Source organism: Triticum urartu, chromosome 4A (assembly GCF_056163025.1).
Source record: "Triticum urartu cultivar PI428250 chromosome 4A, HENAU_Tu73, whole genome shotgun sequence".
Lineage (NCBI taxonomy): Eukaryota > Viridiplantae > Streptophyta > Magnoliopsida > Poales > Poaceae > Triticum > Triticum urartu.
In genome coordinates, this window is record NC_141876.1 from 538,086,356 (window position 1) to 538,108,797 (window position 22,442).

The following is a 22,442-nucleotide window of genomic DNA, read 5'->3' on the forward strand; positions in this document are numbered from 1 at the left end:
TCATCGCCGGCGGCCCGGACGCCGCCCCGTCCACCTTGTCGGGCTCCTCCTCCCACTCTACGTCCTCGGGCTCCTCCCGCTCGCGCTCGCGCTCCCGCTCCCTCTCGTCGTCCTCCTCATCGCCGCTCCCCTCCCGTCGCCAAGCGCAGGTGAGCAACCGGCACCTCGACGCCGCCTCGACGCCGCCTCGACGCCGCCTCTCCTCCACAACGGCCGCTGCATCAGCCCAAGTAAGTTCTCCTCCTTCTTCTTCTTTTAGATCCATTAGGCCTCCGGTCGATCTGTCCCGCGGGTGTGGATTAGGAACCCTTTGTTTCTTTCTTGGAATTGATTTTGCTCCGGTTCTTGGCTCTCTGCTCGGCATGCGATCCCTGATAGTTTCTATAATTGCAGAGCACTGATCGCGGCCTCGTTTCCATCTTGTTGGTACTTGGAACTTGGAAGGGGGACAAGCAGGCGGAGCGGGTGAAGCCAGACCGGAAGAAGTAGGCTGGAGGTGGAGTGAGAAGGGGAAGCAGAGAAAGAAAGGTTTGTTCCATGTCCTCGGATGAAGTTCCATGTTTCGATGGTCTCTGTGTAGTTTCTGATGCAGACCGTACATCCATCAAAAGCCACAATGCAAGCCAACTTTTATTTCTCTTGCCTGGTTCCACTAAGATGTGTTATTGCAAGCTATTAATTATTTTTCAGTTGTGAGCCTTGAGAAGATTAATTTTTTCCTATATTGTAGCTTTAACAGTTTTCAGTGTTCCATCTTTCTAGTCTCCTATGTTGAATAGAGACATACAATTTTCAGTGTTAAATCAATTGTGTGATCTCTTTTTCTATGTTGCAAGGACTGCCCAATACAAGTAAAGCAATTTGTTCTAATCAATCAACTGTGAGTGAATCAGGATGTTGATTAATGTGAGGGATTCACTTGCTGCTCCACTATTATAATTTGGCAGCTCAAAACTATACGTAGTATGCTTTGTGTGGAGTTTTTTCTTCAGTTTTGGCCACTATTGATGTTTAATACTTCATACAAAACACATGATAAAAAAATGACTCGATTTACTATAAAAACTACCTTTCCTGAATAATGCCATTTTTTTATTTTTACTAGCATGTTACCATTAAAATAGTGGTGAAAGTATTGCTTGTTACTTAGAGTAGTATAAAAGACATTTTGGACCAAAACAAGTTTCTGGTATAGTTAGAAGACGCCTGACCCATTGCTTGAGCCTTGTATTGCAAGTTGATGAAATTCGATTTGTTAGTGACTAGCTAGTCCTTCATTTCTAAAAAGCATGCGATGAGCTAGAACCCAGACATCTATGCTATCTTACTCCATGAGCCTCTACGCAGACCAAATGTAGCCAAAAACAAGACATCTATGCTATCTCACATCTAAGGTGTGCTACTGCACTACAGATTACCTGTTCTCTGGTTCAATTGTTGGTTCTATCTAATAATGCTGAGGGTTCTACTTTGGGGCTTTTTGATTCCAAGAAAACCTAGCTGATTTTTATCAAGAGGCCAAACATTCATCTAGTTTTGCTATGAACTGCTGCTAATGTATGATGTTTTCCTATGAACTTGCTATGTGGTACTGCTTATATATGCTAGAACTAATTTTGATATGGATGTGCTGATTGTGTCAAGTAGTAGTACAAGGTTGTTGCCCTCTGGATGCTAACATTGTATTTGCATAGAGGAAATATTGATGGCCTATCTGTCCTGCATATTGTGCTTTGGATGTGCTTTGGCATGATTGTTCACAGCAATATATATATACTGTGGTAATACTAGTGTAGGCTTGTATAGTTGTATAGTTTCAGATGTCTCCTGTTCTGGGTCATGGACTTTGTGCCATGGCCACATTGGTTTTCTGTTTGGCCTCAATTTGGCCTGACAAATGATGGTCTACTAGCTGGTCTACTAGCTGGCAAGATGCTTTGGCAGAAGTTCGGAATTGTTATGCAGTGTTGTGTTCAGTTTTGGCAGGAGTTCAGAACTGTTAGGCAAAGGTCATGTCTCCGACCATCGTGTCGTGATGATTTTGCAGGTACCCCGGGAGGCCCTTGAGTTTGCTGGAATGACGATTAACTTCCGTTCCGGCAAATTCGGGTACTCCATATGTCCTATTTTCAGCAAAGGTCATGCTGAAATTTTCCGTGAATTTTAGCATGACTTTGCTAAAAATAGGACATATGGGGTACTTGTGACTAATGCATGGGCCGGGGTATCTTAGTAGTTAATTAAGTAGGATCAAGTGCCCCGGTGTACTTGTGACTAATGCATGGCTTTTAGGGTGCCTCGGTGTCGATAAAAACCGAAATGATGAAAGCTTAGGCTTTTAGGGTGCCTCGGCGTTGAAAAACCCTCAATGATAAAAGCTTAGCTTTCAAGATGCCTCGGTGTCGACAAACCCTAAATGATGAGACCATGATCTTGTTCCTTGACAATAACCAACTTTTTGACCAAACTTTGTTCCTATTTATAGAGAAACATGGCCAACAACGATGAGGCCAGGGGTTCGGGCGGCAAGAAATTCTGGGAGCTGTCCCAGGAGATGGAGGAACAACCTCACTTGTATGAGGACACCGCCTTCCCCACCGATCCTGAGACCACTGATGGTACCGCCGAGGATGACCCCACTGATGCCACCACTGATGGTGCCGCCGAGGATGCCACCACTGATGATGGCGGCGCACGCACAGATGGCAGCCAACCGAAGAGGCAACGGAAGGACCGGCGCCCGACCGTGCTCCGCACCCTCAAGGAGGAAGTTGCTAAAGTGGACTCCGATGGGAATCCAACGGCGCCTGAACGAATAGTCAAGGGGTACTCGCTTCAGCTCGGGTGCATTCTCCGGAGCACCGTCTCGATCAACACCGAGAACCTGAGGCATCCTGACCGAGGGAATTTGCGCAACCTCCTCTTCACGAAGCTGCACGAACGATACAAGTTCCCCGCTGAATTTGAAAACACAAGCCTCAAAGGGAATAAAGTGAACAATGCTGCCCTCACGAAGATGAGCAAGGCCCTGTCTACATGGAAAAGCAATGTGAAGAGAATGATCGAGAAAGGTGAGAGTTATGAGAAGATCAAGGAGAAAAATCCTTCGATCACCGAAGATGACTACAACGACTTCAAGGTCAATTTCTCGAGCATCGCAAACTCCGAATCAAGTAAGTGGGGGAAAGAAATGCGGGAGCTGAACTTAGGGGAACACACACTCGGTCCCGGCGGTTACAGAGTGGCGGAGCCTATATGGGACAAGGAGGAGGCGGACCGTGCCGAGCAAGGCCTACCGCCCCTCTTCGATAAATACGGTGACAAGCAAACCAGGAACTTTGTCAGGGCCCGGTACAAGAAGGACCCGAAAACAAAGGAGCTTACCACGGATCCGAATACCAGGGCGCTTGAGCTTGTTCTGGTAAGGAATACACCCCCGCGTAATTAGCTCCCTATGGTTGCATTCTAATTAATGAAGCCAAATTTCTAAATGGTTCACATTCCTTCCGCAGGCGACTGAAAGCAGTAGCGCGGGGTCGACTAAGAGAAACCCTTGGGACACCACTCTAAATAGGGCGTTGAATGTAATGAAGAACAAGGATAAGCTCAGTAAGCTGACGTCAGCTGGTCGTGTGGCCGGCAAAGGCTTGTCGACAAAATGGTCGTCATACTATAACACTGGTGGGCGAAAGGAGAAAAAGACCAGCTCGGAAAGCCAGGCGCGCGAGGTTCAAGAACTCGGGGCACAGGTGGCGCGGATTCCGGAGATTGTCCAAGAGCAAGTGCAACAACAACTCGGAGCGACGATCACCGCCATTGTGCCTACCTTGATCCAGGGGATTACTGCGTGGATTGCGGGCGGCCAACAGGGGCCGCCCCCGATTCCTAGCTTCATGGCCAGCAACTCGCAGAACGCGATGGCGGGGCCATTGGTGTCTCCGGCGGAGGCGGCATTGGTGTCTCCGACGCCGGCATGGGAGCTTAATGCACCCGGGTGTACGCCGGCCGGCACCTCTACAGCAAGCGGCCCCTCCGTCAACTGCACGCCCGCCGTTGGCGGTGCCTCGACATTAGCCGAGCTCGACGCCATCATCATGGTAACTAATTAAGCCTCTCTCGGCCAAGGACTTCATCTCCTTGCCTTTGACTGGGCATCCCTAACGCCCTACATGTTTTCGCAGGGCGCCGCCGACGTTCCGTGCACTCTCCTGCACTTCGTGAACAACGAGTTGGTCGATGTCGCCATGGGCAAAATCGTTCAACCGGGCAACCCCTTGTTCCACGGTACCCAGATGCCACCCAACTTGTTTAGGGTTCAACTGGTTCGGGTGCTGCCAGGCTGCGACGAGTTGTTACCTCCGATTCGACCCGTCGGGGCCGACGATGATGACGTGATGACCCTCAGCGCCTGCCTGAGCTGGCCCCTGCTTTGGCTGAAGAGCCAGATTCGTTTGGGGGCGGGCGACACCACCCCAAAGACAACACCGCCAGTCGTGCCGGCGCCAAGTCAGCCCCATGGCAAGACCGCCGCAACGGTGCCGGACATCCCTATGCCACTGGATCCAAACATGCATATGGCACAAGATCAGAACGACGACAACGAAGATACATTTGCCAACGTCGATCAGTACTTTGCCGATCATGGGTACGGTGGCGACTTCATGGGGCCTCCTTCTCAAGAACCCAACCCAACAAAAGACGTGCGCGATCTAGCTGGTACCGCGGAGAAGCCAAGTTGCAACAGGCGTCGTCTGCAGTTCAGCTCTCAGGAGACGCCTCCAGCTACCGACTTCACCGAGCCTCAGATAGGCGAGGTGCGAAATATGATCAGCCCCAACACACTCAAGAAGGCGGTCTGTGAGCAGAACTCGGTCCCATTACAGGAGAAGAAGAAGGCACACAAAAGAAAGACTAACATGGGTGCGGGCCAGCCGGCACCGAGTACGATCCGTGCTCAGGACGGTCCACCTTCACCTGAGGATATCTCGAGGAGGGTGCATGTGGCGGGTAGGCCGATGCTACCGAGAAATATGCTCGATGCTGCAACAGGTGCTATACGGAGTCTGCATGACAGTGTTCTTTTTTTGGAGAAACGGCGTCTCGGAGAGAAGGATGTGGCATACCCGGTTTTCGCGGCCAAGGTGCCAGAGGGCAAGGGCTTTGTGGATAACTCCATCGGGGGTACGATCGTCCTGCGGTTTGATGACATCCACGCTATGTTGAACCTTCATCCGCTGCACTACACCTTCGTTCGGCTATTTTCGCTCAGTATGGAGATGCGGATCATTCGCGACAAGACCCCGGACATCGTGATAGTCGACCCCTTCTACATGCGTGCCAAGATCTTGGGCAGCGCTGGGGACTGGCAAGTCGCGAGTTCTTACCTCGAAGGCGTCATTCTGGCAAACCAAGATAAGGATAACTTCCTCGTGCCTTACTTTCCCGAGTAAGTCCTCCCCTCAACCACCCCGTAACATATGAATTCTAAGATTTCGATCGTTTTTCTTTTAACATTCCGTGTTTTCTGCAGTGACACACATTGCACGCTCATCCTCCTAAGCCCCAAATATTCCATGGCCACGTACTTCGATCCGGACCGTCAGTCGAACGTAGACTACACAAATGTCAAGAAGGTTCTTGATGATGTTCTCCCCGGCTACGTCAAATCTGGAGGCACCTTCACCAGGCCTATTCGTAAGTACGGCAAGCACGTGTTCTCCCACAATACGACGTTCTGCTGCGTCAAGCAGCCGCCTGGCGGTCAGAAGGGTGCCTACTACGCCATCCATCACCTGCGGGCGATCGTACGGGACCATCATCAACTTCTGCTACCGAGTAGACTGAAAGATTGGGCCGCGAGCGTGTCGGCAATCCAGGACGCGGACATCAGACAAGAATTCTTTCGCATCCAATCGGAGTTTGCGGAAATCATCCATCAAGATGTCCTTCGTACCTCGGGGCAGTTCTACCTCAGAAATCGACCGTCCAACAGTGACATCGACACAATCCTACAAATGCAGGCTGACAACGCCCGTTGTTTCATGACTCCCACGATAGACGGCGGCTTCATCCACGCTCCGGTCCCTTGAGTTGAGTCGAAAGCAGTGATGCTGTGTCTAGTTCTGAAACATCAATTGGCTCATGTTGTAATTAAACTTTAATGAACTTGTAGTATGTCTCTTTGGTTTCGAGAGTCGTTCAACTTAAGATGTAATTGATGCTATTAATGTCTTGCTTTTCTCTTCCGATCATTCTGTTGCATACTTATATATTGCTTATGTATTGTCTGTGAATTGGTACTAACGTTTCGTTTGGCTACTGCATAGCGATGCCGTGGTATGTCGTGTACAAGGGTAAGGTTCCCGGAATCTACGACGACTAGGAGGAGTGTCGGAGACAGGTTCACCGATTCAGCGGTAACAGTTACAAAGGGTACGCCACTAGGTCCGAGGCCGAATCTAGATACGCCCGCTATCTAGCGGGAGAGGGGAGGGAGCGTTGGAGGAACCGGATGAAGACGAGTTTCATCGTGATGATGCTCATCGTGATGACCGCAGCTCTCTTCTATGTGATGGTAGTTTAGATGATCGATATCGACTTGTAATGTGAAGACAAACTCGCGGTCTCGAGACTTGTAATATAATGTTCTATCTTTGTTCGGTCTTTTCAATTCGGAGACTAATATGATGAATTGTATTCGGAGACTAAAATGATGAATTGTATTCAGAGACTAATCTTCTATTGTATTCGATGAATCTGTTGTTGATGTGTGCTGTTTATATTTTGTCCAATTATACATTTTGTAACCTGTGCAAAAACAGAAAATTAAAAAAAAACCTAATATTCATACTAATGGCGCATCACATCATAGTGTGCCATTAGTATGCCAAAGGATACTAATGGCGCATCATTAAACAGTGCGCTATTAGTATGCCGAAGTTACTAATGGCGCATCTTGTTGTCGTGCGCCATTAGTATGCCAAAGCACCTGGGTATACATGGCCCCCTGGGAGGCATACTAATGGTGCACTGTTGTATATACTAATGGCCCATCTGAGGTGCGCCATTAGTATACCAGATACTAATGGCGCACCAGTGGTGCGCCATTAGTAAAATATACTAATGGCGTGCTACTAATGGCGCACCACTAATGCGCCATTAATGGCCAAATTAGGTGCGCCATTAGTAGGCCTTTTCCTAGTAGTGCTAAAGATGAATGAATAATGTTCACAAAAGTTAGCCAAACGAGTTTTAGAGCGAGTGATTCTCCCGGTTTGAATATCATTGAAGATTTGTTTGACGGGATGGTCTCTTGAGACTATTGCTCGAACTCGTGAAAGCTTTTGCTTGGGTCGGGGTGGAACATCTTCTTCATCATCTTGTCCTTCTTCTTGGCCTTCTTCATTATTGGCGTTGTTGTTCTCTTGTCTTGGTGGAGAAGGAGGTTGATGAGGTTCTCCTTGGTGTACGTCCTTGTTTTCTTCATCTTGGTGCGTCCCACTTGTGGATGCTTCCGTATCAACTCTTGGTTCACCTTGTCATGAGGTAGAAGCTTCCACTTGGACGGACAAGGTACTCTCCTTTACCTCCGTTGGATGAATCTTGCCAATAGACAAGTCTTGGATTGCTTCCGAAGGATCCTTATCTCCTACATCAATTGGCAATTGCTCTACTTGCGAGCCGTTAGATTCATCAAACTTCACATCTACCGTCTCTTCAACCTTCCGGGTGAAATTGTTGTAGACACGGTAAGTGTGAGAGTTTGATGCATAATCAAGTAGGAAACCTTCATGAGATTTAGGAGCAAATTTAGAACGACGATGATTATCAAGAATGTAGCACTTTGAGCCAAATACTTGAAAGTATCCAACTTGGGGTTTGTTACCGGTGGGAAGCTCGTATGCTGTCTTGGCGAGCAGCTTGTGGAGATACAAGCGATTTGTTGCATGACATGTTGTCTCAACTGCTTCCACCCAAAAGTGTTTTGGAGTCTTGTACTCATCAAGCATCATTATCGCCATCTCAATAAGAGTTCAGTTCTTCCTCTCAACAACTCCATTTTGTTGAGGTGTGTACATAGCCGAGAACTTGTGTGAAATCCCTTCTTCGTCAAGAAAGGCGTCCACATTTGCGTTCTTGAACTCCGTTCCATTATCGTTGCGAACCTTCTTGATCTTCACTTCAAATTGATTTTGCGCCTTCCTAGCGAAGCTCTTGAAGATCTTTTGGACCTGCGATTTATCATCAAGAAAGAACACCCATGTAAATCTTGAAAATCATCACTATGACTAGACCAAATGAGTTACCACCGAGACTCTTGTAGGCATTGGGACCAAAAAGATCCATATGAAGTAGCTCAAGCGGTCTTCTCGTGGTCATAATGTTCTTCACGGGGTGACTTCCTCCAACTTGTTTTCCTGCTTGACAAGCACTACAAAGTCTATCCTTTTCAAATATAACATATTTTACTCCAAGGATATGATCACCTTTAATAAGCTTATCAAGATTTCGCATGCCCACATGACCTAACCTTCTATGCCACAACCAACCTTTCGAGGATTTAGCAATTAGGCAAGTTTTAGGTTGAGCATTTTTAGTGAAATCAACAATGTAAAGATCACCTCTACGTGTACCGGTAAAGACCATTTTATGATTATCTCTACGAAACACTTGGCAATCTACTTCAGTAAATAGGACATTGAAACCAAAGTCAGCAAGTCTAGATACGGAAACTAAATTGTAGCCAAGAGATTCAACGAGCATAACATTTTGTATGGAGCTATCATATGAGATGGCCACCTTACCAAGGCCAACCACCTTACCCTTTGAGTTATCACCAAAAGGGACATACTTTCGAGGGCCGTTGTTTCCAGCAAGCTCACGAAACATATCTTTGTCTCCAGTCATATGATCGGTACACCCACTATCTAGAACCCATTCCTTTCCTCTAGCCATGTAGCCGCGAAGAATAGCCATAAGACCAAAGTGTTGAAGGAAATATGCCCTAGAGGCAATAATAAAGTTATTATTTATTTTCTTATTTCATGATAAATGTTTCTTATTCATGCTAGAATTGTATTAACCGGAAATATAATACATGTGTGAATACATAGACAAACAGAGTGTCACTAGTATGCATCTACTTGACTAGCTCGTTGGTCAAAGATGGTTATGTTTCCTAACCATAGACATGAGTTGTCAATTATAAACGGGATCACATCATTAGGAGAATGATGTGATTGACTTGACCCATTTCGTTAGCTTAACACTAGATCGTTTTAGTTTACTGCTATTACTTTCTTCATGACTTATACATCTTCCTATGACTATGAGATTATGCAACTCCCGATTACCAGAGGAACACTTTGTGTGCTACCAAACATCACAACGTAACCGGGTGATTATAAAGGTGCTCTACAGGTGTCTCCGGTGGTACTTGTTGAGTTCGCATAGATCAAGATTCGGATTTGTCACTCCGATTGTTGGAGAGGTATCTCTGGGCCCTCTCGGTAATACACATCACTATAAGCATTGCAAGCAGTGCAACTAATGAGTTAGTTGCAGGATGATGCATTACGAAAACGAGTAAATAGACTTGCCGGTAACAAGATTGAACTAGGTATTGAGATACCGACGATCGAATCTCGGGCAAGTAACATGCCGATGACAAAGGGAACAACGTATGTTGTTATGCGGTTTGACCGATAAAGATCTTCGTAGAATATGTGGGAGCCAATATGAGCATCCAGGTTTCGCTATTGGTTATTGACCGAAGACGTGTCTCGGTCATGTCTGCATAGTTCTCGAACCCGTAGTGTCCGCACGCTTAACGTTCGATGACGATCAGTATTATGAGTTTATGTGTTTTGATGTACCGAAGGTAGTTCGGAGTCCCGGATGAGATCGGGGACATGACGAGGAGTCTCAAAATGGTCGAGACGTAAAGATTGACATATTGGACGACTATATTCAGGTATTTTTTGGAGTACCGGGGAGTTACGGGAATACGGGGGAAGAAGTATTGGGCGTCATGGGCCAAGTGGTGGAAGAGAGGAGGCAGGACACGGCAGGGCGCGCGGCCCCCCTAGCCCAAACCGAATTGGACTAGGGGGCCGGCCCCCCTTTCCTCCTTTCCTCCCCCTCCTTCCTTCTCGCTCTCCTCCTTCCTTTCCCCCTCCTAGTAGGAGTAGGAAAGGGGAGCCCTACTCCTACTAGGAGGAGGACTCCTCCTCCTGGCGCGCCCTGCAAGGTCCGGCCAGCCTCCCCTCTTGCTCCTTTATATACGAGGGCAGGGGGCACCCCAAGACACACAAGTTGATTGTTCCAAGCCGTGTGCGGTGCCCCCCTCCACCATAATCCACCTCGATCGTATCATAGCGGTGCTTAGGTGAAGCTCTGCTGGATCACCGTCATCACGCCACCGTGCTGACGAAACTCTCCCATGAAGCTCTGCTGGATCGGAGTTCGTGGGATATCGTCAAGCTAAACGTGTGATGAACTCGGAGGTGCCATGCGTCCGGTACTTGGATCGGTCGGATCACGAAGACGTTCGACTACATCAACTGTGTTCTCATAACGCTTCCGCTTACGGTCTACGAGGGTACATGGATGATACTCTTCCCTCTCGGTGCTATGCATCACCATGATCTTGCGTGTGTATAGGATGTTTTTTTGAAATTACTACGTTCCCCAACAGTGGCATCCGAGCCAAGTTTATGCGTAGATGTTATATGCACGAGTAGAACACAAGTGAGTTTTGGGTGATACAAGTCATACTGCTTACCAGCATGTCATACTTTGGTTCCGCATTATTGTTGGATGAAGCGGCCCAGACCGACATTACGCGTACGCTTACGCGAGACTGGTCGTTCTACCGACGTGCCTTGCACACAGGTGGTTGGCGGGTGTCAGTTTCTCCAACTTTAGTTGAACCGAGTGTGACTACGCCCAGTCCTTGTTGAAGGTTAAAACAACACTAACTTGATGAAATATCATTGTGGTTTTGATGCGTAGGTAAGAACGGTTCTGGCTCAGCCCGTAGCAGCCACGTAAAACTTACAACAACAAAGTAGAGGAAGTCTAACTTGTTTTTGCAGGGCATGTTGTGATGTGATATGGTCAAGACGTGATGAGATATAAGTTGTTGTATGAGATGATCATATTTTGTTAAAGTTATCGGCAACTGGCAGAAGCCTTATAGTTGTCTCTTTATTGCATAAGATGTAAGTGCCATGTAATTGCTTTACTTTATCGCTATGTGATAGCAATAGTTGGCGAGACGACCATGTGACGACACATTGATAGAGATCAAGATGATGGAGATCATGGTGTCATGCCGGTGACCATAGAGATCATGAAGGTACTTTGGAGATGGAGATCAAAAATGCAAGATGATCATGGCCATATCATGTCACATATTATGATTGCATATGATGTTTATCCTTTATGCATCTTATTTTGCTTAGTTTGACAGTAGCCTTATAAGATGATCTCTCACTAAAAATTTCAAGGTACAAGTGTTCTCCCTAAGTATGCACCGTTGCAAAAGTTCGTCGTGCCGAGACACCACGTGATGATCGGGTGTGATAAGCTCAATGTTCTTATACAACGGGTGCAAGCCAGTTTTGCACACGCAAAATACTCGGGTTAAACTTGATGAGCCTAGCATATGCAGATATGGCCTCGGAACACTGGAGACCGAAAGGTCGAGCGTGAATCATATAGTAGATATGATCAACATAGTGATGTTCACCATTGAAAACTACTCCATCTCACGTGATGATCGGACATGGTTTAGTTGATTTGGTTCACGTGATCATTTAGATGACTAGAGGGATGTCTATCTAAGTGGGAGTTCTTAAGTAATATGATTAATTAAACTTTAATTTATCATGAACTTAGTCCTGATATTATTTTCATAACTATGTTGCAGATCAATAGCTCACGATGTAGCTCCCTGTTTATTTTGATATGTTCCTAGAGAAAAACTAAGTTGAAAGATGTTAGTAGTAATGATGCGGATTGGATCCGTGATCTGAGGATTATCCTCATTGTTGCATAGAAGAATTATGTCCTTGAAGCACCGCTAGGTGACAGACCGATTGCAGGAGCAGATGGAGGCATTATGAACATTTGGCGAGCTCAATATGATGACTACTTGATAGTTTAGTGCACCATGCTTTACGGCTTAGAGTCGGGGCTTAAAAGACATTTTGAACGCCATGGAGTACATGAGATGTTCCAAGAGTTGAAATTAGTATTTCAGACTCATGCCCATGTTGAAAGGTATGGGACCTTTGACAAGTACTTTGCCTACAAGATGGAGGAGAATAGTGAGCATGTGCTCAGAATGTCTGAGTACTACAATCACATGAATCAAGTGGGAGTTAATCTTCCAGATAAGATAGTGATTGACAGAGTTCTCTAGTCACTATCACCAAGGTACTAGAACTTCATGATGAACTATAATATGCAAGGGATAACGGAAACTATTCCCAAGCTCTTCGGGATGCTAAAATTCACGAAGGTAGAAATCAAGAAAAGCATCAAGTGTTGATGGTTGACAAGACCACTAGTTTCAAGAAAAGGGAAAAGGGAAGAAGGGGAACTTCAAGAAGAACGGCAAGCAAGTTGCTGCTCAAGTGACGAAGCCCAAGTCTAGATCTAAGCCTGAGACTAAGTGCTTTTACTACAAAGGGACTGGTCACTGGAAGCAGAACTACCCCAAGTATTTGGCGGATAAGAAGGATGGCAAAGTGAACGGTATATTTGATATACATGTTATTGGTGTGTACTTTACTAGTGTTTATAGCAACCCCTCAGTATTTGATACTAGTTTAGTTGCTGAGATTAGTAACTCGTAACGAGAGTTGCAGAATGAACAGAGACTAGTTAAGGGTGAAGTGACGATGTGTGTTGGAAGTGGTTCCAAGATTGATATGATCATCATCGCACACTCCCTATACTTTCGGGATTAGTGTTGAACCTAAATAAATGTTATTTGGTGTTTGCGTTAAGCATGAATATGATTTGATCATGTTTATTGCAATATGGTTATTCATTTAAAGTCAGAGAATAATTGTTGTTCTGTTTACATGAATAAAACCTTCAATGGTCATACACCCAAGGTGAATGGTTTATTGAATCTTGATCGTAGTGATACACATATTCATAATATTGAAGCCAAAAGATGCAAAGTTAATAATGATAGTGCAAATTATTTGTGGCACTGCCGTTTAGGTCATATTGGTGTAAAGGGCATGAAGAAAATCCATGCTGATGGGCTTTTGGAATCACTTGATTGTGAATCAGTTGATGCTTGCGAACCATGCCTCATGGGCAAGATGACTAAGACTCCGTTCTCCCGAACAATGGAGCGAGCAACAGACTTGTTGGAAATAATACATACTGATGTATGCAGTCCGATGCGTGTTGAGGCTCGCGGCAGGTATCGTTATTTTCTGACCTTCATTTCATAGATGATTTGAGTAAGATATGGGTATATCTTCTTGATGGAACTTAAATCTGAAACATTTGAAAAGTTCAAATAATTTTAGAGTGAAGTGGAAAATCATCGTAAACAAGAAAATAAAGTTTCTACGATCTGATCGTAGAGGAGAATATTTGAGTTATGAGTTTGGTCTTCATTTGAAACAATGCGGAATAGTTTCGCAACTCACGCCACCTAGAACACCATAGCGTAATGGTGTGTCCGAACATCGTAACCGTACTTTATTAGATATGGTGCAATCTATGATGTCTCTTACCGATTTACCACTATTGTTTTGGGGTTATGCATTAGAGACAGCTGCATTCACGTTAAATAGGGCACCATCTAAATCCGTTGAGACGACGTCATATGAACTGTGGTTTGGCAAGAAACCAAAGTTGTCATTTCTTAAAGTTTGGGGTTGTGATGCTTATGTGAAAAAGTTTCATCCTGATAAGCTCAAACCCAAATCGGAGAAATGTTTCTTCATAGGATACCCAAAGGAGACAGTTGGGTACACCTTCTATCACAGATCCGAAGGCAAGACATTCGTTGCTAAGAATGGATCCTTTCTAGAGGAGTTTCTCTCGAAAGAAGTGAGTGGGAGGAAAGTAGAACTTGATGAGGTAACAATACCTGCTCCCTTATTGGAAAGTAATTCATCACAGAAATCTATTCCTGTGACTCCTACACCAATTAGTGAGGAATCTAATGATGATGATCATGTAACTTTAGATCAAGTTACTACCAAACCTCGTAGGTCAACCAGAGTGAGATCTGCACCTGAGTGGTACGGTAATCCTGTTCTGGATGTCATGTTACTTGACAATGACAAACCTACGAACTATGCGGAACGATGATGATCCCAGATTCCACGAAATGGATTGAGGCCATGAAATCTAAGATGGGATCCATGTATGAGAACAAAGTATGGACTTTGATTGACTTGCCCGATGATCGGTGAGTCATTAAGAATAAATGGATCTTCAAGAGGAAGACAAACGTTGATAGTAGTGTTACTATCTACAAAGCTCAAATTGTCGTAAAATGTTTTCGACAAGTTCAAGGCGTTGACTACGATGAGATTTTCTCACTCGTATCGATGCTTAAAAGTCTATCCGAATCATGTCAGCAGTTGCCGCATTTTATGAAATCTGGCAAATGGATGTCAAAACTGCATTCCTTAATGGATTTCTTAAAGAAGAGTTGTATATGATGCAACAAGAAGGTTTTGTCAATCCTAAAGGTGCTAACAAAGTGTGCAAGCTCCAGCGATCCATCTATGGACTAGTGCAAGCATCTCGGATTTGGAATATATACTTTGATAAAGTGATCAAAGCATATGGTTTTATACAGACATGCGGTGAAGCCTGTATTTACAAGAAAGTGAGTGGGAGCGCTACAACATTTCTGATAAGTATATGTGAATGACATATTGTTGATCAAAAATAATGTAGAATTTTCTGGAAAGCATAAAGGAGTGTTTGAAAAGAGTTTTTCAAGGAAAGACCTCGATGAAGCTCCTTACACATTGAGCATCAAGATCTATAGAGATAGATCAAGACGCTTGATAAGATTTTTCAATGAGTACATACCTTGACAAGATTTTGATGTAGTTTAAAATGGAACAGTCAAAGAAGGAGTTCTTGCCTGTGTTGCAGGGTGTGAAGTTGAGTAAAGACTCAAAACATGACCACAGCAGAAAATAGAAAGAGAATGAAAAGTCATTCCCTATGCCTAGTCATAGGTTCTATAAAGTATGCTATGCTGTTTATAAGTCCTATTGTATACCTTAGCATCTTTCTGGCAAGGGAGTACAATAGTGATCTAGGAGTAGATCACTGGACAGCGGTCAAAATTATCCTTAGAGGACTATTGAAATATTTCTCGGTTATGGAGGTGATAAAAGAGTTCGTCGTAAAGAGTTACGTCGATGCAAGCTTTTTACATCGATCTAGATGACTCTAAGTCTCGATCTGGATACATATTGAAAGTGGGAGCAATTAGCTAGAGTAGCTCCGTGCAGAGCATTGTAGACATAGAAATTTGCGAAATACATATGGATATGAATGTTGTAGACCCGTATGCTAAACTTCTCTCACAAGCAAAACATGATCACTCTTTGGGTGTTAATCACATAGCGAGGTGAACTAGATTATTGACTCTAGTAAACCCTTTGGGTATTAGTCACATGGAGATGTGAACTAATCACATAAAGATGTGAACTGAATTATTGACTCTAGTGCAAGTGGGAGACTGAAGGAAATATGCCCTAGAGGCAATAATAAAGTTATTATTTATTTCCTTATTTCATGATCAATGTTTATTATTCATGCTAGAATTGTATTAACCGGAAACATAATACATGTGTGAATACATAGACAAACAGAGTGTCACTAGTATGCCTCCACTTGACTAGCTCGTTGGTCAAAGATGGTTATGTTTCCTAACCGTAGACATGAGTTGTCATTTGATAAACGGGATCACATCATTGGGAGAATGATGCGATTGACTTGCCCCATTCTGTTAGCTTAGCATTTGATCGTTTTAGTTTACTGCTATTGCTTTCTTCATGACTTATACATGTTTCTATGACTATGAGATTATGCAAGTTCCGATTACTGGAGGAACACTTTGTGTGCTACCAAACGTCACAATGTAATTGGGTGATTATAAAGGTGCTCTATAGGTGTATCCGATGGTACTTGTTGAGTTGGCATAGATCGAGATTAGGATTTGTCACTCCAATTGTCGAAGAGGTATCTCTGGGCCCTCTCGGTAATACAGATCACTATATGCCTTGCAAGCAATGCAACTAATGAGTTAGTTGCGGGATGATGCATTACGGAAATGAGTAAAGAGAATTGCTGCTAACGAGATTGAACTAGGTATTGCGATACCGATGATCGAATCTCGGGCAAGTAACATGCCGATGACAAAGGGAACAACGTATGTTGTTATGTGGTTTGACCGACAAAGATCTTTGTAGAATATGTGGGAGCCAATATGAGCATCCAGGTTCCGCTATTGGTTATTGACCGGAGACGTGTCACGGTCATGTCTGCATAGTTCTCGAACCCGTAGGGTCCGCATGCTTAACGTTCGGTGACGATCAATATTATGAGTTTATGTGTTTTGATGTACCGAAGGTAGTTCGGAGTCCTAGATGAGATCGGGAACATGAAGAGGAGTCTCGAAATGGCCGGGACAGAAAGATCGATATATTGGACGACTATATTCGGACATCGGAAAGGTTCCGAGTGATTCAGGTATTTTTCGGAGTATCGGGGAGTTACAGGAATACGGGGGAAGAAGTATTGGGCCTCATGGGCGAAGTGGTGGAAGAGAGGAGGCAGGACAAGGCAGGGCGCGCGGCCCCCTAGCCCAAAACGAATTGGACTAGGGGCACGGCCCCCTTTCCTCCTTTACTCCCTCTCCTTCCTTCTCCCTCTCCTCCTTCCTTTCCCCTTCCTAGTAGGAGTAGGAAAGGGGAGTCCTACTCCTACTAGGAGGAGGACTCCTCCTCCTGGCGCACGCTGCAAGGGCCGGCCGGTCTCCCTCCTTTCTCCTTTATATAAGGGGGCAGGGGGCACCCCAAGACACACAAGTTGATTGTTCCAAGCCATGTGCGGTGCCCCCCTCCACCATAATCCACCTCGATCATATCGTAGCGGTGCTTAGGCGAAGCCCTGCGTCAGTAGCATCATCATCACCGTCATCACGCCATCGTGCTAACGAAACTCTCCCGTGAAGCTCTGCTAGATCAGATTTCATGGGACGTCATCGAGCTGAACGTGTGGTGAACTCGGAGGTTCTGTGCGTTCGGTACTTGGATCGGTCGGATCGCAAAGACGTTTGACTACATCAACCGCGTTCTCATAACGCTTCCGCTTACGGTCTACGAGGGTACATGGACGATACTCTTCCCTCTCGTTGCTATGCATCACCATGATCTTGCGTGTGCGTAGGATTGTTTTTGAAATTACTATGTTCCCCAACAAGTGTCTCATTGCATCATCAAGATCATAGTCACTATCATCATCCTCATCATAGTATCCATCTTCAACATCGTCATGTGGTGGATAAATTCCTAGATAGAGTGATTCATTAGAAGTATGACCGTAACAATGTTCATCTCTATGAATTCTAATGACTTCGGAAATGATATTGCTAATGATTGCAACATCTCCTTTGGCACTCGTAAGATTAGTAAGCTCAAATAAACAATCACCAAATTTGGGATCATTGGAACTCATCTTACTAAAGGCAATATACTTATAAAGAATCTCATCTAAGTTTTTCAAGGAATAGCTTGGAAATCATTCCTCAAGGAATCTCCATATGGTGTAGGCACAATCAAGAGCATGCAAGCTAGCAAGCAAGTTTCTGGGCAAACCTCTAGTGATTAAATTGACAGTTCTAAGATTACAGATCATGTCAATAGACTCATCAAGGGTAGCACGCAAAGGATCGACATGTGTTTCACAAGGGATGGTAATGTACTTGTTCAAATGATATTCATTGAAAATCTCAAGCATCTCATTTTTCCACTCATGAAAGTACTCTCCATCAAGTATAGGCACTCTATGTCTAAGACTCCCCAACGTAGACTCATCCATCTTCCTCCAAAGATGTTTAAACCAAAGCAATGGAGACCAAATCTCTAATACCAATTGAAAGGATCGAGAGGAGGTGTCTAGAGGGGGGGTGAATAGACTCTTAGTAAGAAAAGTTGCAGTTTTTAATTTCTTTAAGTTGAAGTGGAGTTTTAGCACAAGTTTAAACATGCACAATACATATCAAGCAAGCATGAAAAGAGTATATGAGCAGCGGAAAGTAAATCATGCAAGGTGCAAGAATGTAAAGGGATGGGATTTGAGTGCAAACACAATTGGAGACATGGAGATTTTTGGCGTTGTTACGATAGGTGGTGCTATCGTACAACCACGTTGATGGAGACTTCAACCCACGAAGGGTAACGGTTGTGTGAGTCCACGGAGGGCTCCACCCACGAAGGGTCCATGAAGAAGCAACCTTGTCTATCCCACCATGGCCATCGCCCACGAAGGACTTGCCTCACTAGGGTAGATCTTCACGAAGCAGGCGATCTCCTTGCCCATACAAACTCCTTGGTTCAACTCCACAATCTTGACGGAGGCTCCCAAGTGACACCTAACCAATCTAGGAGACACCACTCTCCAAATGGTAATAGATGGTGTGTTGATGATGAAATCCTTGCTCTTGTGCTTAAAATGATAGTCTCCCCAACACTCAGATCTCTCTCATAGGATTGGATTTGGTGGAAAGAGGGTTTGAGTGGAAAGCAACTTGGGGAAGGCTAGAGATCAAGATTTATGTGGTTGGAATGGGATATCTTGACCTCAACACAAGTGTAGGTGGTTCTCTATCAGAAAATGTATGTTGGAAGTGTAGGCATGTTCTGATGGCTCTCTCCATGAATGGAGAGTGGGTGGAGGGGTATATATAGCCTCCACACAAAATCTAAGCGTTACACACAAATCACCAAACTCAGTGGACCAGATCAGACAACTCAGTAGGACCGATTCAGTTCATAATGTGACCGTTAGACATTTCGGTGGGACCGATATGATAAACTCGGTGGGACCGGTGTGCTAGGGTTAGGGTAATACCTCGTCTCGGTTTGACTGATTACGCAGACTCGGTGAGACCGATTTTGGTAATAGGAAAAACAAAGAGTTGGTCAAGCAAACTCGGTGGGACCGATTGCATATCTCGGTGGGACTGAAATTATTGCAATAGGTAACAGAGAGTTTGCAAGCCCATCTCGGTGAGACCGAGATCCCATCGGTGAGACCGATTTGACTAGGGTTTCTAGCAGTGGCTATGTCAAGTGAACTCGGTGGCGCTAGGTAGGAAATTTTGGTTGGGCCGAGTTTGACTTTTGGTATGGGACATATGTGGATATGGGAAAGTGGTCGAGGGCTTTGGAGCATATCACTAAGCACTTTGAGCAAGTAAGCCATTAAGCAACACCTCATCCCCTTTTAATAGTATTGGCTTTTCCTATGGACTCAATGTGATCTTGGATCACTAAAAGTAAAATGTAGAGTCTTGATCTTTAGAGACTGAGCCAATCTTTTGTACCTAGCATCTTGAAAGGGTTCAATATCCTCTTGTCCTCGCCACTCCATCTGTTGAACTTGTCTGAAATATACTAGATAAAAACATTAGTCCAACAAGAGATATGTTGGCATTAATTACTAAAACCACCCAGGGAGCACTTGTGCTTTCAGGAACAGAGGGAAATCTAATATGCACTCAAATATAGAAATGCGTATAGTAGTTCTAAAAAAACAATTATACATGCGAAATCATTTCCGGTCGTAAGTACATCCCACACAGTCAGTCATCGCTAAACGTTTTTGTTCGTATTTACATCCCACACTGTCACTCTAAGGAAAACTTTTGCGCAAGGTGCCGTAACGCAAATAGTTTTAAAGAGAATGTCGTGTGTGATTTTTCATTGGTCCAACATGGTTTGTTCCTAGAAACTATGTGCGTTGCCTGAGGTCATCGCCCACGGTGTTTTCTCCTTAACCATTTGCAATAGGAAAACCCAATTAGCAAGCTAATTGGCCAATTAGCAGGCTAATTGCCCTATTATTAATAATCCATTTACTAATCTAATTGACATTCATATTAAGCACATAATTTATTCTATTTCCATATTAAGGAAGCATGATTTCATAATTGAAATACATCGGAGTACAACATGATATAGCTTCAGCACTCAGCTACCCCATTACACAACTGCACCAGCAGCAAGTTTTACATGCAACATCTAGAACCTTTCGAAATTAGCATCATAGACGGTACATAGAGAGATGCATCTCATCTGGAAAACTGCTGAAGCAGAAGGCGAATATTGAGCCTTCATTCATGTTGATGGTCTTTGCAACTTTAGGCCAGTGCCTGTGGATGATTGACCATCCGTCCGTCGACCTCTTTAGGAACACTTCAATATTGAACAGTGGGTGTTGTATGAAAACTTTCCTCACCTCCTGACCACAGAGGTGGTTTGAGAGGTAATCATCAGTGAACCCTAAAAACAAGGATGTGCATAAATATCTTCTCTATATTGGAAACGGGGCAAAGATATAAAAAAGGCAAGGTATAATAGTTAGTATCATCTTGTAAACCTCAATGCTTCCCATTGTTTCCCTACAACACATATAAGGTAGTTAATCATCAGGTCAAGTAAGGGTTCACATGCTATCGGTAAAATATGTTGATGAAAAATAAGCACATTGCAGATTCATCATATTAATTCAAGCCACATGGAAAACCCATTTATCCAAACCAAGCATGATTAAGAACTAGGAAATATTGCACTTGTATATGTTTCTCATGTATTAAGTGCAGCCAAATTCGATTTATTCCTCACATGGTATACAATAAGAGAATGCAGCCACAACAATTGAACATCTCATTGCAGAATTGAACCAAGCAGTTAACTAAACACCACAACAAATGAACCAAATGTTAACTGAACATCACATTTGCAGAATTGAACCAAGCAGTTAACTGAACACCACATTGCACGACATATAGAACATATACACTATAGCAGAAGATTGCATGGTAAAAGTAGATAGCACAATTCACAAGAATTTGTTAAGGAAAGGCAGTAGCTAGCAAACTGAACATGGGTCCTTATAGTGAGCTAATAAGACAAGCTGCTCGTCATTGTCGGAGATATCGATGTTGATTGGCTCCTTGGACATGGAAGAGGGCGAGGCCTCCGCATCGTTGATGCCCTTGTTGTAGTGGTGAGTTGCTTGAGCGGCTCCCGGCACCAACCTGCTAGCTCTCGAGATGAGGTAAGCACGTGCACGCTGAGAAAACACCTCATAGTGTTCGTCGAAGGCACCGATGGTGGCCTCAAGAAAACGCCACGAACTGTCATTTAAAGCAGCCAACCGTGTCGCAGTGTTGGCGCACGAGGCGTCAATGGTGGCCTCGATGGTGAGGTGCTCCTCCAAGATCTAGGGGTCAACACGAATGGCAGCCATCGCGACCTCATCCGCGCGTGCGGCCGTGATTTGCTTCTCCGCTGCCAAATGCTCCTTGTGGTCCTGGCTATACTGCATGCACCATGGCTTAGGCCGGCACGTATTTGGTGGAGGGGTCGGTGATTTGGTTGGAAGGTGTTGTGCTCGCGCCGGTGGTCGGGGCGTGTGGGATGTGGAAGGAGGAGGAGAATGGGGGTCGGGTGTGGATTACCTGCCCGGATGGGCGAGGCCGAGCAGTGTGAAGGAGGGTTGCTGGCAAGGAGGCGGCGCTGCAAGCAAGGGGTGAAGGTTTCAACTTGGAAAGGAAGGCGGAAACAGGGGAAATATGGCTTTTGGTAAGGGGGAGGGGGCGGGGAGGTAGATATTTCCGTGGAAGACAAAAATTTGGAATCGCTTCAGCGAAAAAACTGACGCGCAAAGTGTCATCAGACACGGTCCCTTACTCAGAGCGGGCTGTGGACTGTAGCCGTCGCACCTTCTCACGTAAGCCGTATGCGTACTATACTCTGATAGTGCTCCAAGATATTTTGTGCTGCATCTCACACGGTTGGTTATAATAAACTGTGTGGGATCTACTTGATTTTTTGTCTTGATTTGAATTACACAATGGGGTCACAACGGCCATGGATGGAGTTTGAATTGCTAGACATTTTATCTGCAGCGATCATAAAAGAATTGGAATTATTCAGGGTTCATTTGGACATTTTTATGCATTAAGTGAGTTTTCAATGCATTTATGTGCATAATTCAAATTTGCACTATATGCACGTTGCTACCTATTGAGCACGCGTTTGTTTTCCCATGAAGAGGAAAGGGTGATGCAGCAAAGTAGCGTAAGTATTTCCTCAGTTTTGAGAACCAAGGTATCAATCCAGTAGGAGACAACGCACAAGTCACCT